This window comes from Corvus kubaryi, unplaced genomic scaffold (genome assembly GCF_017639235.1).
Source record: "Corvus kubaryi isolate FWS band 111438036 unplaced genomic scaffold, C.kubaryi_AGA036_p1.0 71, whole genome shotgun sequence".
In the NCBI taxonomy this organism is placed as follows: domain Eukaryota; kingdom Metazoa; phylum Chordata; class Aves; order Passeriformes; family Corvidae; genus Corvus; species Corvus kubaryi.
In genome coordinates, this window is record NW_024582059.1 from 7,627,687 (window position 1) to 7,646,860 (window position 19,174).

General features: G+C 41.0%; 1 protein-coding gene and 1 long non-coding RNA gene across 5 annotated transcripts in view; one reads left to right on the forward strand and one right to left on the reverse strand.

Moving 5' to 3' along the window:
- Nucleotides 1-12,100, reverse strand: part of LOC121674966 — a 104,145-nt gene extending 92,045 nt beyond the window's left edge. For all 4 annotated transcript variants that reach the window (XR_006019909.1, XR_006019907.1, XR_006019908.1 and 1 more), the window contains exon 1: nucleotides 11,730-12,100. This is a non-coding gene — a long non-coding RNA (uncharacterized LOC121674966). The remainder of the gene's footprint in view (nucleotides 1-11,729) is intronic.
- Nucleotides 12,101-14,877: 2,777 nt separating this feature from the next.
- The window catches only part of NPY2R (neuropeptide Y receptor Y2), a 10,382-nt gene continuing 6,085 nt past the window's right edge, over nucleotides 14,878-19,174 (forward strand). The window contains exon 1 of the mRNA XM_042049894.1: nucleotides 14,878-15,068. The gene's annotated coding sequence lies outside the window, so the exon portion shown is untranslated. The remainder of the gene's footprint in view (nucleotides 15,069-19,174) is intronic.

Here is a 19,174-nt window from a genome sequence, read left to right on the forward strand (position 1 = left end):
ACAGGCCTCTTTCTATCTGGCACTCACAAAACTTTGGGCATGCCAAGGAGATCCAGCTGTATTTACCAACTAAATATCCAAAATATCTCTTAGATTAGTTGTTCTCAGACTGCACATTACTCAGGCAAAAGAGAGGGGATGTGCACCTTCCACAATGGCACTCTCCTGAGGTGAACTAGTCCCCGTGGCACATGGGAAAAAACGGTTCAGTCCCTTCCCCTGCAGAGCTGGAATAGATGCTGAAGCTGCATTTGTCTTCACTCAAGTGAATACACAAACAGTGTTTTCCAGCCTGTGGCATTCTTTGGCTCCATGGTGATGCTGGGAAATCAACTGTCTGTCATGGCAATTTCTTCCTGATTTTTGGTTGACTTGGTGCCTCCTGGGATTTTCTTCTGCGTGCACAGTGTGGTTCCTACAGGTCACTGCTCTGTTTAAAGATTAGGCTTTGCAGTGCACATTACTGAGTTTTCCAAATCCCTTTCAGGCATTTTCCCAAGTGGCCAACTTTAGCACTTCAGCTTCCTTTGCCTTTCAACTCCCAGCTTGAAGGTTTCTCAGGCTATCTTCTCCCAGGACCACTTCTTGTGGGTGTGCTTGGCCCTCTCCTGACTATCAGGTGGAGGGGTTACCAGGGTTATCTGACAATCCTGACACAGAGACACTGGAAGCCACCTGCCTCTTTCTCCTAACCCCTTCCAAAGAGTGAGACACTCAGTGTGGGAAATAGAGCTTTGTAATAAGCCTCAGCATTCTGCCAGGGTAGGATTTAGGGTTTTCTGTTCAATACCTGTGGGATTTGTCTACGGCCTCTGGGAGCTGATAAAGATTTTAACTGCTGCAGCTATGTCCAGCAGGGATGATAAGTCAAGGCATTCTGCTCCCTAAGCTCATAGCACAGCCAGTCAATAATGCAAGCCGAAATCAATGCCCCAGGTCATGAACAGAGCACACAACCTGCGAGCCTTTCAACTGTCTCTGCTGCAGGAGCAATTACCTCTGCAGAGAGAAAGGATGCACAGCTGGGGAGGATAAACTTTCAAACTGCTCTAACATGCATTTGGAAAGCCTATAAATCTGAACCCCTAAACACAAATTCTCTGCCATGAAGAGTAACTGCAAGTGCCCAACAGAGGGTTGTTTTCTGTACTGCAGACTGCCAAGGGCAGACAGATCACTCAGTCTTTAAAGAGGGACAATCAAACCTTTCGACCTGTGGCTCAGTGCAGTTTGCTTAAAAGAAACTGACCCTGGTCACTGTTAGGAGCACTGAATGGGATAAAAATGTAGGGATTGCAATGCTCTCCTCAGGCACCCGTTCAGAGCCATGTGCCAGAGGCTGGGCACATATTTCCTTCAAGTCAACAAGTGCACAGCTGTCCCTTCTCTCATCTTCACTCTTTTGGGTCAGAACAACCGAACCACTGGCTCTGTAGTTGGATGAATGGCTTTTTGTTGCTCTGGTCAAGACATAAGCCTTGACCATTTCTGTCTAGATGAGGAATTCTGCTTTGGAAACATTTTCAGAACAAAGTGAGTTAATTGAGCTATCTAACTGCATTTGATGTCATGAAATCTGAGTTTTCGTATCAATTACAAATTTTTTGTTCTCTGCATGTGATGCCTATATAGGTGGACATATATTTATAAAAATGCTTTGTGAAATCCTGACATATGCCTTAAAGTAGTTTAACATCTAGTATTGGGATGTAAAGGTCCTCTGTAAGCAGTGAGGTCCTCTGACAGCAGTGATCAATGACATGTTAAGTTGTAGTCCCTGCTGTTACAGGCCTGAAATAAAAGGGTTAACATTGTGCAGGATTGCCAAGAATTTTAATTTCCTTTGGGATAAGGCCCAAACAAACTGTTCTTTAATGTGCTCCACACAATCTAATACAATATCAAAATTTTTACGTTGGTGCCTGTTCAATAAATTAGAAATATCAGTGCTTCAAAGGTTGCTTCATAGCTATAAAATATTAAAAAAAGTGTGGACTTGAATAGTGACTTTAAAAGAATATTATAAAGAATAATAGAGGAGAGGTGTTATTCAAGCACCAGTTCTATTATTTTACAGCTACAGTATAATTCTCATATCCAAGTGCCCACAGAACAAACACACTGCGATTCCGTACGTAACAGACTCTTCCTGGTATATGTTTAGGAAATCTGGGTTCATTTACATTGTTTGAATTTCTTTTTATTTATTATTAGTTGTACTGTCAGACAAATTTCATTCTTGATTTCCCCTGAAATCACTTGTTTCTTTTGGGGTTTTATCACATCTTTGTGCAGTCTTGTTTTCAAAAGGGCACCACTGTCTCCTGACTTCTTTCCAGGTACATAAAGCATTTTTGTGATGAAAGACCTAATAAATGAATTGCATGACAAAGTTAAACCAGGGGCACTCCACCCTCAATACAGATTAGTATGGAGGCAATTACAATGCTACTCTTAACAGTGGTAATTTATTTGATTTGGTTTTTTCTTGTGTGCAAAAATCAACAAAGCTATTAACATTTTTCTGAGATTAATTTTGATCTTAATTTGAACCATTCTTCTCAGACACCATGAAGTGCAAGAAACACTTCTGATAACTTGCCCAGTCTGGGGGAATTGCTTCTGTCTCCATTTAGATATTGATCACCTCCATATAACAAAGAAGTATAATGTACTGCCAAATACCTCAGTTTATGAAAGAGATAAAAAGGGCCTTGCTGAGTCCCTAAGGGCAAGCCTAACCTCCAATAAACATAATGTTTCCCAAAAGACAAGAACAAACATAACAAAATCACATCCCACCTATTTCACTGCTGGTAGCTTGAACTGAGTTTGAGCCTGTTTCAAATGTCCATGTTCATAGACATTTCTTGAGGAGGGATGAGATGCAAGTCTGGGGCAGGTCTGCTACTGTAAATGAAGAAAACCTCTGCTACCAGTATTTGCCTCAGTGTCTGTCTCCATTAGTAGCCATCACCACTGTTGAAACAAACTACAGTTACTACTGTCTTCAATGGAAACAGGGCAGTTGGGAGGATGACCCTTGTAAAGGAAGAGTTGTACAACAGGGGGTAAGGGGTTATCCCTAAGCTGTGGCTTACAAGTGCTCAGTGTCCAGGAACAAAGTGGAATTCACCTCCACTGATAGCCTGAGGAGCAGTCAGGAGTCCTCCAAAGGAGGACCAGTGCACTGCATGGCAGTTTATTTTGCAGCTGATGCCAAAGGCATCCTGAAAGAAGAATCTGGGATACAGCCCAGCTGAATGGTTAATGCCTCTCAAACTGCACACGGGAGAACTCCTGCCCAGAAGCAGCTGAGTGTAGCATTAGTAGATTGGCAGTTTTCCTGGGCTATTGAATAGGGGCCATTCCATGCTCATTTGTGCAAGGTAAGTAACTTCTTTTGGAGTCCTATTCAGGTTACAAACATAGAGGGGTCTTGAATCAGAAGAGTACCTGAACATAAAAGATTAAAGTAATTCTTAGTCAGGACAGTGTTTCCTGTGTTCTAAGTAGACACCAAACAGGTCTATTTTCTTCAACTGGTTTAAGTCTATGATGCACAGTATTGCCAATCCCATCTTCAAAATTCATGCAGTTGGAAAAACATCACAGTTGTTTAAAAGTCACAAGACTTTAAGCCTTGCATTTTTATTTACTTCCTATTTTATTCTTTAGGCTACATTTCTGAAGCAGCTTCAAACCTTTGCTTGAGATCAGAAGGACTCAGAATGTACTCAGAAATGTACATTCCTTTGCAATGTCTTGCTGGTAGCATTTGGAACTTGAAGAGAAAGCATTAACAGTTGTGATACTTGCAATAACATTACAAGAATTGGCAAAGCTGCCTCTGCCTCTGTCTAAATTTCAACTTTCCCTATTTCAAGTTTTTCAGCCTAAAAGCAAAAAGAACTGGAAAAAAAAAGACATAATCATTTCACGGGTGTGGATGTGTTCAATCTACGTTATAGATTTTGCTTCTGAACACTCTCAGCAACCACAGCTGGCTTGGCTAATGGTCCTTCATAATAGAACTACTTATTCTCCTTCCCATATCCACAAAAGCTATTTTAGATGTATCTTTTCTTTCTTTTTACAAGATGCACTGAGTGTATTACCTTTTAAGAGAAGTAGATCAGCCGAAAACAGGTACATCATGGTACATCATGGCTCATGTAAAAAAAGCCTATGCTTTTTGAAGAAGCCTGTATATTCCTTCAGTCATCTGAAGTTAAAGCAAGAATGATAAAAGACAGTTTCAGTAGAGGAGAAGACAAAAAAATCAAAGGAAAGAACACAGGTTGACTGTACAATGGATATATATATTGACAGACTTAGAAAATTTGGGCTCAGGATTCACACAGAGAGAAAAGGAGGGAGAATCCATCTGATTGTAAGAATAATACAGTTTTATTGATCATTCCTTAGGATTCAAGCTGTGATTTCCACTCTGGACTGAATCAAGATCAGATAGGGAACAGGGAGATGTAAGAAAATTGCTGATGTCTTGTACGACCTACTGGGTTTATGAGCCCAAGAGCCAGCTACCTCCCTCGTGTAGTGTTGTCAAGGATGTAAAAGCACATGCTCTTGGCAGCTTCCTAAGGCACTCTGCCAGCACTGATGGGGAGAAAGCTGGAGAATGCTCACAAAGTGTGTGAGGGGGAGATGTTCCCCAATCGACTTCAGTAAGCTAACTCAGGTCTCTGCAATGATGGCTTGAGGGATGCAGCCAGTGCTATGGATACTGTCAGTCATACCCAAGAATCTGAAAGATATTGAGCCTTCAAAGGTGATTTAAATACTGGATGTTGCTGAATTTCCTCTGGGGGATACCAAAATCGGTATTTTTCAGTGCTGGTCCCAGGGGTATCTGTAAGCAAAGAATGTGAGGGATAAACATTTTGGCTTCTACAGCACTAGAGGTGCTGCTATTCTGCCTGTGGATTTGCTCCTGGACAGCTTAACTGTATTCTCTCTCATGTTTCATGGCAATGCCATGATTTATTTGGAATCGTGACAGAGGAAGATTTATGGTTATATTTCCGGAACATGCAGTGCAGAAAAAGCACTGAAAGCAGATCGGAGGAGTTGAGCTGTGCATCTCAGCAGCCTTTAGTCAGTCCCTCGTGAAGCTGAAAACAGGCACAGAGAACAGCTGCAGTTGCTCCAGCTGAATTCACTGCGAGATGTAGGGAGTGCTGTGGGAGGGGGGAGAGGTCTTTAAACTGGTTTTAGAGAATACTGGCTTTCAAATTTTGATTCCTTGTTACATGCTGGGTAGTGATGCCTCCGTGCTAGCAGTGGGAAACATCAAGCAGCTGAAATCAATCAGACGTGATCAGAATTATGATTTGATTGTCCAAGGACAGTGCCAGCAATGCATTATAAGAACACATCAAACAAGAAAACAAAAACGTTCATACCTTGAGTGATTGCTCCTCAACAATCTCCAGCTCACTTGATCCCAGATTTCAACTAACACATCCTGATGTACCCTCTAAATACCTGCTAAACTTCACAGTGCTTGAAATAAGCAGTGGATTTTTGAGCACATTGAAACAGAAACAAATTCCCATCTTTAATTACAGCAATTTTTTTCTCTCCTGTGTGTGGCTACAACAGACCAAGTTAAGGCTGCTGCAAGCAACAGAAGATTAAACTTAAAAGCAGTAATAATAATAATAACTGATAATAACTGATTTTGGTCCTTACTCTTGCTGTTATATGTAGGGATATATAGAATGTAAATTACATGAAGACCAAATTGTCATCCATTAATTCAAAAGCCAGTTAATTAGCCTGTGAGATTTTTCCCCCTCCAATAAGCTATTTGCTCTCCTACTTTCCAGGGGTAAAAAAAAAAAAAAAAAAGAAGAATAAAAAATAGACCCCTCACCTATTTCAACCTTTTTCTCAAATACAGCACATTTCCAGGGGATGTGATTCGCTTGTCTTCTCTCAGCATTGTGATACAGTAAAGTGGTATCAAAACTGCAACTGATAATTGCCTCAAGAGGTTGTGATAACTGATGAATATAAATAAGTACTCAAGCCTCCCTTGGAATGGTTAGCAACATAGAAAATAAATATTTTTTCAGTATTTTCTCCAACACAAAGTCACCCTCTGGTGAGGGGTTGTGGAGAGCTCTTTGGCATTTTCAGCCTTTTCTGTGAGCTGGGAGAGGGAATGACAAGAAATAGGTAAAAGTGAAGAAACGCTCTGCTGTGTGGGGTGTTTGGAACAAGGTGGACGGGGAAAGACAAAAAGTTGTAGCTGAAAAGGCTGCGTGAGGAGAAGGCAGTGTTTGATACTTATGGAAACTTAAAAGTCCCAGGGTATCTCTGCTGAATGGGATGAGTTAGCAGAGGGGTTATACAGCCTCCAGGACTTTTGGTTTTCCTTTATGTAGGCCCAGCTTAATACCTTTATTCAAGCAACTCCTCATTCCTGAGAAAAACTGTTTGCTCACCATGCAAAGTACAACAGTAACACCATCAGAAAACCTGGGAAAAATACTCAGCTGCAGAAACTGGACTCTCATCCAGAAATTTTAATGATTGTAGCAGAACAAAGCCCTAAAAATATGTTCATTAAAAACAATTCTCTTTGTGCCTGCCTTACTTATTCTCTTCAATCAACATCTTATTTGACTGAATTTACATAATTTTTAAATTCTATACATTTATACAGAAGACCCATAGCTATTTGAAAACATCTGTTCACCTCCTTTCATTTTTGCAAAACCCCCATATTTTCCTTAATTCTACTGAAAAAAATGCCATGGTCAAACTACAAAAAAATATCCCTGCCATTGATAATTACCACACAGTTGTTCCAGCTGACGAATTCTGCACCCTTGACTGCCTACTGAGATGCAATCAAAATTAAATGGGTGGAAATAACTCTGTAGTGGCAGGTTTAAGCTCTAGCAAAGGAGCACAGGGTCTTATTTTCATGACAACATAGAAAATTGCCTTCTGGGTCAAACTAATAATCCATTTCGTCTCCAGAAGTGGCAATAGGACATGTTGTTTGGAGACAACTCATGATCCTGTCTCTCTGCAGTCCGTCCCCCTCATATTCCTCCACTACCCTCCAGTGCACCAAAGATGCCAGGGAGTATGTTCCTACCTCTTCATTTTAGTGTCCCTTTATGGATCTGCTGCTGTGAAATTTGTCTGCTTTCACCTTTTTAACTTGCTGGTTTCGGTGGAGCTCCACAGCCTTCTGTGACAGCAGATTTCAGAAGGGAGAGCGGGTAGCAGTATTCAAAATAGGATTTTCTTTTGCAGGTTTTAAACTGCTCTCCAACAGTTTCAGTGAGTGCCCAGAGGACACCACAAGACTTGGGAAACAGCAGTTCTGTATTTACTTTACACACTGCCTCCAAGATTTTATAAACCTTAACCATATCTCACTCAGCCTGAGGGAGGAATAAGATCATAAAAAGTCCCAGCCCTCTGACTCCCTGCAAAGGCAGCTGCTCCATCCCTTTAAACATCTTAGTTGCTTTTCCCTGCATTATCTTGAATTTCTATATGTCCTTCTTAAAATGTGTAAATAGGACTGTACAGAATGTTCAAGATGTGAATGCACCCAGATTTCATATCTTCTGGTTTGCTCTCACCATCTTTTCTGAGAACACCCGAAATTTTTGTTGGCATTTTTGGCTGCTGTTGCATGTTGAGCAGATGAGTTCAGAGACCCTCAGGTCTCTTTCCTGAGCTCCAGCTGCCAGGTTTCAGTTCAGCACTGTGTAAGCATGGCTTAGATTATTCTCCCTAGATGCACTATATATCTAAGCAGGAACTCATCTGCCACTTCTTTCTGCATTCACTCAGCTGTGTATCATCTCTCTAGAGCTCATTTCTATGTGTGACTGTGTCATCTGACTCCCTGCAGGAGCTCAGTATCATCTGTGAACTGGGACATACTCCTGTATCCCTTCCTTCCACAGGTCACTGATGAAGATCTTAAGTAAGACTAATTCCCTAAGATACTCTACTGCTTACTCTTTATCCTGGAAAGTGACAAAGACTCTGTAGGCAGCTTTCAAATCACAGGCACCAGTCCTACAGCAGTTTCATTGCTTTAGTAGCTTTCTGCCAGGCATCTTATCATGGGTTTGTTGAAAACCCAATAAAATACATTTTTGATATATACAAGGTAACTTGCAGAACTTCAGAAAGCTTCAAAGCAGGATTTCCTTTTACAGGGTTTACTTAGGGCAGTGAAAGCCACCACTTGTATACAGAAATGGTATTAAATCCTGCACTAATCCAAGTGTTGGCTGCCAGAAGCTGTTTCTGAGCAGCGAGAAGATGAGAGGGCTGGCTTCTTTTTATATTGACTTCATCCTTTGAATGTCTACCTAGGGTGGAAAAGCTTAGACCACAACTGCCTGAGGGAAGAGATGCTACAAAATTTGCAATAAATTAAAAGAGATCTGCTTTGGATAGACCAAAACAAAATCCAGTGTCTGCAGGAGCCTTCTCAGTGTGGAAACCTCCTCTGCTACAGGCTCCAAGCTAGCTAGCTGGTAAAGAGCTCCAATTTTCAACAACAGCCACAAATCAATGTCATAGTTTCCAAAAGAGCAGGTAAGTGTTGAGTGGATAACTCTGTTCCCTGACCCTGAATATCTAAAAAACAGAAGAATTAAAGGCTTCCCCTTGCAGAGCTTCTGCGTTGGCCCCTCTGGAGCTACTTCTGCAATCCCAGATCCTCATACATTTAGTTTCACTGGTCCCTTTTTGACTAGTTTTCTGCAGAAGAAGAGGCCGTTCGTGAAAAGCAGACAGCACAGTAGCTGTCAGCCACAATAGGGAGTCTGGATCTTGACACTTTTCCCTCAGACTCAGTGCCTTTTCTAAGCTGCAGGGCTTGCAGTGAAGTACTGCTTAACACCAAAGTCAAGGCCTCTTTCCTTAAACAAATGTGGATAGCAGAATCCAAGCCCTGACTTTAAATTGGCCTTTTTTACACCACCATGCCAGTACTTTCTAAACTATAACACATGTATATGGTATAAAATTTTGGGTAAAAAATGGGGATTAGCTTTGGAATCAATTAATAGCCCACCAGCATAGGACTGGCAGATTCACTTATACAACATCAGAAGTTATTACTCAAGCAGAATTAAGCTTACCTGGGATTAGAAAAATAGTAATAACCTAAAGACTGCTGCATAATCACATAAGCCTGATTTTTAAGTATACAACTTTTTTTCTCCCCTTCATTAACCTTGGTATTATTTATTAATTTCCTGATACATTAAAGTTTTACTAATATAAACACTCTTCAGTATAAATGGATATATTTGACAGAAAGACAGATTTTTTTTTATTTATATCCATAAATTGACGATTGTATTTGGCATGGGAATTATTTTAAAATAATGTTTAATATTATAGTACACTATACCTCTGCAGTCATATCTATAAATTTGTGATAGAGTATTACTGCACTGTTCTTCTGAGTTTACCAGAAAAAAGTCAGAGAACTGGGTGTGTCATTTATATTATTTTTTAACTAGGAATATTCTTACTCCTTCATTGTGTAAAAGTTCACAAAGAAGCCTAAACAAAAAGGGATTAAGTATTTCTCACTAGCAAATATTAATACTTTAAAACAACATCTCAATAGTAAAACTATTGTAGGTTTCCTTAAGAGTCAAAATAAATTGTACATGTCCAAATAAAGATGGTACTGGAGATGCTACTGCATTTGGTAACAAGGGGAGATGTGATGGCTTGTGGGTGCTGTGAGCCACTGCTGTAGCAAGGGCTTGAAACCTTGAATTACTCTGCCTAAAGAGAAGTTTGAGTGTGGTGAAGCCCTTCTGTTTTCAAGCTCATGGATTTACTGCCTTGTATTGTAAAGTATCTGTGCAAAAGAATATTTGATACTCAGGTTTCTTTACAAAGATAACGTTTTCAGTGCAATGAAGGTAAGGAGGAGATATATAAGGTATGTTTAAGCGAAGAAATGTCGGGATTTCTACAAGGAGCAGGTTCATGCTTAGTCATGCTAATACTTAGGTGCACGGCATAAGATACAATGTTATGGAGAAAAAATTTTGTTCAGTGCTTCTGCCTGTTGTCTCTGACAAGGCAGATCAGTTAACTATTGACTTTTTCATTGGTATAATTTCTTTAAAATGTCATAAGGTGGTAGAAAATCTAACAAAATTTACACAGGAGTTCATCATAATTCCTCTGTTAATTATATTCACTACTTTCCCACTATGTAGGCCACATACATTTGCACTGTGAAGAACAGAACTGTAGCATTAAAATCATACAAAACTACTTGGTAATTAATCTTTGCTGAGGGGAGAAATGAGATGATAAAGAAACAATTGGCTAAATTTCACTCTCAAATTTAGTAGAGACAGAAGACACAGATAAAGAAGATGTCTCTTTTCACACACAGATGTTAACAGCATTTTCTTCTGTTTTGGTGGTGAACAAAAGTTGCTATTAGGAGAGACAAGAGTGCATCCGATACTCTCAGGAGGAGAGGTTAATAGCAAAAACAGCTATGTACAGATGTTTGTTGGTGACACCATGCTGGGAGGAAGGTTATAGGAATGAAAGAAGACAGAAATGTATGAGAGTGTCCTGTGTTCTGACTGGCAGGAATCAATGCTGGAGGAAAGCCAGAATCACAGGGAAGACTTCAGAATAGAGGCGGAGGGTGAACTGGTGAGAGCCGCAAACTAGATTTTTTGTACCTAATAGAGAAGCCAGGGTAAGACAGATTGTGTGCAGATTCACAGAATGGGGTGGTCTCTAGTCACTCAACAAAACTCTGCTGCAGAATCTATAGAGAAATCTGCTTTTTCTGGTCTTCACCGCAACCTGTTGATAGGAAGGCGTGATATTAATTTCATGTAATGGCAGATCCATCTAAACCTGCCACCATGTACACTGTTAGGTGAAGAATTAGTGCACTGTGTGAATGTGTAAGATTGCCAACATGACAAAAACTTTTATGGATATCAGTATGGGTTTACAGATGAAAACAATTGTTGGTTTGGGTTTTCTTTTGTATTTTTGGCAGTCTAGGTCTTGCTGTATAGGAATTTTTGCCTGTAACACAGTAAAGGATATTTAAGAGGAAGGGAGTCTGTATCTGGAACTTGTCTGAGAGAGCTATTTTGGACAGTTTCTGCATACAGACAAGCCCCTCCAAGCCTCTGTGAACAAGAAAGAGAATATCACACAGACATCCTATGAGGATAAATCTGATACAATCTGCAAAGAATTAAGGCTCCAAGCCTGTATAGTTTGTGTACCTGAAATCAATGGACACTACACGTTTAAACTTCACTGAGGATCTGGGGAACAACTACTCATACACTGGATTCCAGTCCAATTACTGATGGGGAGAAAATTTACTCGCTCATCCTTGTGATACCATTAACAACAGGTGGAATCCCTTTCACTGGAGTTTAGGTACCCACAGTGTACAAAGAACTAGTTGCTGAGGTTTCCACTAGAGTTCAAGAAGGTCTTGTAAACAGTTGATGGTGCTTGGAGTGCAATTCATCCAACCAAACATAATAAAGTTTTAAACTCCACTAATTAGACTAAGTAGGTCTCCCTTGACATTAAAGGAAGTCTAAGACAACTATCTCAGATGCGAACACCTCCATTACAAACAGCCACACACAGCCTCTTGAGATGTTTTTGCATTTCTGGGGGGATCATATGTGTCTTACCATTCCCCAGGACCCTGAGATGATCATTCTGCAGCTTGCATGACAGGGAGGTGATGCTGAAGAGCAGTTGAATCTTCCCCACTCCAACCTGCAAAAACAGCACTGCAGAAAGAGCTTCTTGCTGAAGGAAGGCTGTGTCAACCAGACGTGCAGGGTGAAGGGAATAGGTCTTCAGGGAATGGTAGCAAAATTTCAGTGGAGCATGAAGGAGGCTTTCAGTTGCTCTGGAAAAGCGGGAGCTGACACATTCCTTTGTGCCGAAGCCGGGCGGGATGGATCAGCTGTGTGCACAGATGGTGCTCTGGCTGCTGGTCTGGCTGTGTGCAATCACAGAACAGTTAGCCTTACAAACATGCCAAACCCCTACCCACTTTTTTCCCAAGCCTCTTCCCATTGCCTCTCCTCCATCCTAAAATACCGCTAGCAATTAAAATGCCATCACTCTCTGGAAAATGTGGGTGTGAATCACAGGCAATTAACAAAGGAAAGCAGAGTTCATGTAGAAAACTGCCAGTTCAGTTCTGAGTGGGAGGCAGACTTTTTGCATTAGAGCGCTTTTCAGCCTTATGAAGATAGGCTGACAAGCTTAACTTGTTCACAAACAGTGCTGTCAGTCAAAAATCAGGCACTGAAGTTTCACTACACTGGTAGGTGTGACACCTGTAATGGAAAGTATCAGCAAGGAAGAAGATGAACCAGTTGAAACTTCTCAGCATTTCTGTATGTTAGTGTTTGAGTCATATGATTCCAGTTTGAGAAGGGGGCTGTACAGGTTTGCTGCACTTAGCCTAGAATTTAGTCCTTCAGAAGTTCCAAAATTGTGACAGAGTGCACAAATGGGCAGTAACTACTTCACTTCTAAAATGAGTGATAACAAGTATAGAAAGTGCTCTTTTTCCACTTCTTCAGCGATTGAAGTAATTTCTTAAGGACAAAAAATACTTACAAAGGACATCCATTAATTTAATGCCATGTATTTTTACCAAAAGACATTATTGCATAAAATGTCACACAGAGGTACAGATTGACTCCAGATGAAGCCAGTGACGGGTTCAGAACAGCATGTAAATTCTGTGTAAATGTGGGAAAATTAACTGAAATAGTGTGCAAAAACCTTATGAGAATTAATTTACTTTCACCAACATGGGAGAAAGATACTCCCTTGGGTCCTAGCAAATGAAAAAAAATAATTTCTTTATATAAGATGACACGGTTTCATGAATCACTGGAAACTGTTTTTAATTGCATTTTGTGTTTATGCTCACAACAAACACGATGTGTTTTACATGGCATTATATGTCAGACAGCATTATCAGGAGGGCTGTCTTCATTCATAGATGCCATTATTCATCAAAATAATTAAATTTCTGATAGGTTACTCTATGCATATTGATTCTTTGGAGCACCTCTTCAGGACCTAGATGCCAACCAGCAATCTTCTGCATCCTAATGAAGGCTGTCTGAGCAAGGTCAAAAGATGACCTGTTTCCTTGAGCTTAAGAGCAACATGTAAAGGTTTTGTCATGAGAAGAGTATCATATGATAACAAAAAATACTCTCCAAAACATATGGATATTTTTGAAAAATAAGCTCACTAAAATAAATTTCTGAGTAACGTGTAGTCATCTGTGTGCTCTATGCACCCTCTACAAGGAGGAAAGAATGTGTGTAAGTTTTGTGACCAGTTTTCTGTATTCTGAGATACATAACTTGGAGAGGAGGGAGCACATATTTGAAAGTTTTTCATCTTTCAGATTGAGTTCTGTTTGTCCCAAAGACAACTCATTCAACACTGCACAGATTTCATCAGCAAGTCAAAAACTGAGCTTGAAGAGCATCTGATTCAGTTTTAAGAACATCCATAACTTTTAAAAATTGTTACAAGAATAATTTTTAGACAAAGCAAAGGGTAAGTGGCATTGCTGCTTGTAACAGCCAAGGATCTCTAGAATTAGAAGTAACTGACATACAAGCAAGCATACAAGAAGCAGATATAGTTGACTCACTTTTGGAAAGCTTTTAGAGATACATTGCTTTCCCAGCTACCAGAAACTGAGGACTGAAGTGTGTGCAATATCCAAGCTCTAAGCCGTATGTGAGAATCAATTCCCTGTGATGAGTACTCTAAAATAAACAGAGTATGCTTGCCTTGAGAACATCTAAAAGCTCTCTAGAAATGGCAACAACTAGTTGTACACCAAGCTTTCAATACCCTAATGAAGTGTCATTTTCACATTAGATTCTGGAGTTTTCAGAAATCTCTCTATTTAAAAAGAAATCAAACTAAGGAAAAATAGGAAGGAAAAAATGTCTAAAATGCAAGCAACAAAAATACAGTAAAGTTGTTTATTCCTGGTATTTTTAAATCCTATTAAACTTTGGCCAGTTTCTGTGGTGGTGCAAGTGGCTGTGGCCACCCCGACCCCTGAAAGCACAGCAAAAACCAGCGCGCAGCGATCAGGCACCGATGTTTAACATCACACTGCGTGGTTAGGGCGAGAGCCCATCATCCCCCGGTTTAGTGATTTGCACATTACTTCATGATTGGTTAATGTTTTCCCCTTCCTGTTTTATGTATGAAGTTATAAATATTCATTTCTCTTGGTTAACTATGCATTAGTTCTGGAAAGTTCTGTACTCCTCAACATCCCATTCGTTGCTTCTCTTGTTCCCTCCTATGTGTTGTTCCCATTGGTTCCCTCAGCTTCAACCCCACCTCCTTCCCTTTGTCCCATTGGCTGTGTCCCTTATCCCCACCTTTCCAACCCTCAGTGTAAAATCCCTGGACCCTTACAGCTTTTGGCTCTTTGTTTTTAGTCCCTTGGCGTTGGTTGGCTGTGTGTGTGGAACCTGTATGAGGAGTTCCCCTCTCTCCTTCTTTGCCTCCCCCAACACGCCTGACAACTAGCCAGGGAGTAGCTCCCTCAGGTGAGGAGCTTGCTCTCTGATACCTTTTTGTGTGGAAACCACGGTGAACCAGAGGGTGCAGCCAGACATCCGGGCTTCTTTAGTGTTTTCCTGGCCCTCACGCTGTCAAGTCTCCTTGAATTCAAACGACAGAAAATAGATCTCAATAAAGGTTGAGTATTTCTGACTGAGATGTAGTAATGAAAAGAGCATAGAAAACCCTCTGAAGAAACGACAATTTCTATATTCTCTACAGAGAAAGGATAGCATGTCAGTAAAGAGAAGGAATAAGAGGGCAAAATATATACTGAGAATATAAAGAAATATCAAGGACATGCTCATTGCCTAAGCACTGCCAACTGGGAACACTGAATGAAGCTCTAGACCTTAGAGAAAAATTGCGTGTCTAGTTAATTACAGACTGTGTCACAGGTATGTAAATACAAATAGGCATGTGTTGGTGTTAAATGGGCAACTTTAAACCTGTCATTTCTTGGATGAACTACTTGATCTTACAGTGTTGACTTTGAATGAAGCTAGTGCATGCAATGCGCTAGGAGGTTTGGGAAGGCTGTGTTTGAAATGCAGCGTTCAGCTCTGCAGTCTTGCCTTGTGTGAAAACTCAGCCACAGCCTGGGAACAAACAGCCAGTTGAAGTGAGCCTTTGGTGCAATCATTTTTGAACGAGATGCACCAAACTGTTTGTTTAACCAGCACTGGCTGTGAAGTACTGCTGTTAGCAGCTCCAAGCTGGTATTTACACATATCTACCAATTCCTTTCATTACCTGCTGACTTGTATTTACCTCCTTCAGCATCTAAGGCAAGTTGATGATACATTTTTGTGCATACAGTTATATTACTGCATTAGGAAAAGAGAAAAAAGTAGAATTGAACCTGTGAGACTGAATCTAAACAAAAAGGGAATGATACAAGTTTATAAATGTATGGCAAAATGTTTACAGATCTTTATAAGTAGAAAATTCACCCTTAAGGTATTTAAACACTTTTGTTCTGACCTTTTAAACAAAAAAAAGTCCTTTTTCTACATAATTTTACACCATATGATCTCTGTATGGGTACCATATAACAGATTCATGATAAATATTTTTTATCAAGGTCATTTTTCAGGGTTTTTTTTCCCATTTTATTTTTAACGGATTTGCCATGCTATGTAGAGCACTTAAATTCCTGAAATCTGACTCACTCCAGGAAAATCTGTGTGAGTAAGGACTGGCAGAGTTTGGGTCAAGTGAGTGGCATGCAGCACAGCACTGCTTTTAAAGGTCAGTGATCAAGGGGCAGCGGTTTCTTTTATGTTCAACCCTCACAGTAAATAAAATAAAGAAAACTATGTCTGGGGACAGGAGATGGGATGCTTGCTGTTTTTTCTTGTTGATATTCATCAGGCCTTATTTGCCATTTCAGCAAACCTGATGCTGGACAATGTAATGGACAAGGACTGTCAACTCCTTCCTATTTCTGTGATTAAAACAAAAGTAATTACTGCTTCAAGTCTGGGCACTACATGCAGACCTTTAGTTTGCTCCTGAGAATTGGTAAACTTAGGAGGAGCTGGCAGAAATGTTTATTGTCCCATCAGAAAAAAAACCTTCATATTGGACAGAATTTGACAAGACAATTGTCTAACAGTAAAGACAGTTGAACAGATACTGCCAGAGGCAAGCTACATAAATCAGATATCTTATACCCTGCCATACCTCCCTAAGTGGGATTTACAGCAGAAACAACATAAATCCAACAAGCTTTTTTCCCCAAGCTGTTAGGATATGTTATCTAATTTCATCTAAGTACGTATACATATTCACAGCAAAAGCTCATTTATAGACTTGCCTTAAATAGGAAGCTGAGATTTAAAGTTCATGTGGCTCATTTATTTAGTGCAAGTCAGTTTGCACAGTCTAACTTTACAGTCTGTATCAAGACATAGCAAGAGTGTAGCCAACAGGTTGAGAAATGACTATTCCCCTCTATTTTATCAGTTGTGACATCACATCTGTGGTCACAACTAGGTTCAGTTTGGGGCTCCTAGTGCTGGAAAGACGTTGGTAGACTGGAGTAAGTCCAACAAAGGGACACCAAGATGATTGAGGCTGAGTTACATATCATTCAAAGTGGTGTTGAGGGAACTGAGTTTGTTCAGCCTCAAAGAAGCCAAGCCCGAGTGGAAATTTAACTGCTGTTCACAACTACCAGGAGGAACACAGGGCTGGGACAAGATGCATTTGGTACAGGCTGGAACAGGGGAAAGTTTGACTTGATACAAAAAAATAACATCTTATTGTGTTAGAGTTTCTGGCAGGATGGCCTGCCCAGTGAGGGCAGTATCCCTTAGTCAGAGATAATCACAACTCTCCTGGAGAGGAGACGTAGCCTGGCACAACCTGCTGCATCTAGACCTGATTTGAGCATAAGGCTGGACGTGAAGATTTTTGGAAGTTCCATCCAACGCACGGTTGTGTGATTCAATGACTCATGGCTTATCACGGCTTTTGGGACAGAAATTCGAGTGCGCACAAAGCAAAGTACCCCCAGTAGCTTTGGAGGTGATCATGCAGCTGCACATTTCATGTTGAACTGCCCATTTGCAACTTGACTCTCTCTGCTCTTGATGTTAGTATTTTCATGGCTTTTGGTTCAAGGCGGTGTTTATGGGGCCATTAAATTCCACTCTTTTATGAGCAATAAAAAATGCTAGTTTTTATTAGAAATGCATTTCCATTAAACATTTCAGTTGTGCCTGAACACAGAATTGCCTTGTAACAGGGAATAACGCCTTCTTTCTCTTGCATGGGAAGCTGACCCTCATGCCATAACAGCTTCTAGGAAATTGCACTTCTTCTTGGCTTCTTCCAGGAGTCTGGAAGTGTAAGTCAGGAGCATCCTTCCCTTAGCTATGGAATCCTGATCTGGGCAGATTATAAAGATTTGTAGCATTTCATTACACCCTCCAAGACATTAGGAGTAGCAAAAAATACATTAAATTAGAAGGAGTGTGCAGAGTAGGGCACAACAGCAACACCCCTGAGATCAGTGGAATGCCATTGCTGACTACTTACCAGAGAAGGAAAGGAAAGGATTGCAGGCTGTTACAGCCATGTATTATACAAGTGCTCTAATTACTAAAACTCATGGCATGCATTTAGGTCTGTTAATAGATCAAAAAGTAAATCCTACAATTGGATTGACTTGGGAAGTGAATAAAGAGGGGTAGGAGAATTGAAACTCCTGGCTCTTTATTTAGTCATCAAAGAAATCTATTTTGCAATAAGCTAGGGGCATTCCATTAACAGTCTTAGAAGTGCTGAAGGACTTAAGAGCAAGGCCCTTCCTGAAGAGATAGCCTGATTTAGTAAAGATCCAAGGGGGTTCTCAAGACATGTTTTGAATTTCAAAACCAACTCTAAATCACTGAAGTTACTCCTTGATGCTTCCTTAACATTCTCTGCTTTTGATAAGGACATAATATTGAGCTATAACGAAAGCAAGGAGCATTACCTTTGACAAGGGAAGTGCTTTTGTATTGAGTCTCCTGTGGAAGAAAAAGAGGACAGAAAAGGGAAGATAATGTTGCTGATCCCTGAAACTCCCTTAAATATGAATGCAAGTTTACCTAAGTGACAGGAAGTAAAGGAGTATTCCTGTTCTGGAGAGCAGCTTCTGTAAGGTTTGGGAAGAGGATTGTTTAAGCATCAGTGCTACAGACACAGAGAAAGCAAAGTCTCGTAGTTCCTATTCTTGGGACCTACAACCAGGGCTGAAGCACGTTTTGGTAAATCAGGTCCCCCAGATATGCACTGAGAAGACAGTCCCTTGAATCTCAGAAGTTATACCTAGAGAGAAGCTTGAGACACCCAGCAAAATACTAAGCAGAACCCATTGATGGATTGATTAACGAAGCTGGACCCTACCAGACGCACAGCAATGCTGGCTGGCACTAGAACTCAGTCAAGCAGGCTGGCAGGAGAGCTGTTTTGAAAGGTTATTGATATAGAACCAAATAAAAGCAGCAGCTGTTGTCTCTACCTTTCTAGCCTTGTAAATAAATATGAAATATTTTATTTTGGTCTTGACAGAATATGTAAATGCTTTATTCATCCTTACACCTGCTCTGGCAACAGCCACATCTGAGGATCAGAAAATCTGTGCAAGCTGCGGTGCTTGTAGGCAAGGATTTCAGCAGTTGTTTGGAGCAAAGGCATCCCCTTTATGCTGCCCCAGAAGGCATCTCGGGGACTGGGAAAGCTAGGAAGCAGGCTCGGCTGTGCGGCGCGTACACCAGCTCGTGTCCGGCACTACTCCCTCTTTCTCCAAATCCCTGCTTGAGGGCGGCAGCGCTGCCGCCGTTATCAGCCGAGCGAGGGGCAGCCGGCACATCCCACGAGCACATCCCGAGAGCGCTGCCCGCAGCCGCTTCCCCGCGCCCGGAGCCCGGCGGGCGGAGCCGGCGCCGCGCCCCGCCCGAGCCCGTCCCCGGCGGCGGGGCCGCCCCGCCCGTGCCGCCCTCCCGGCGTGCGA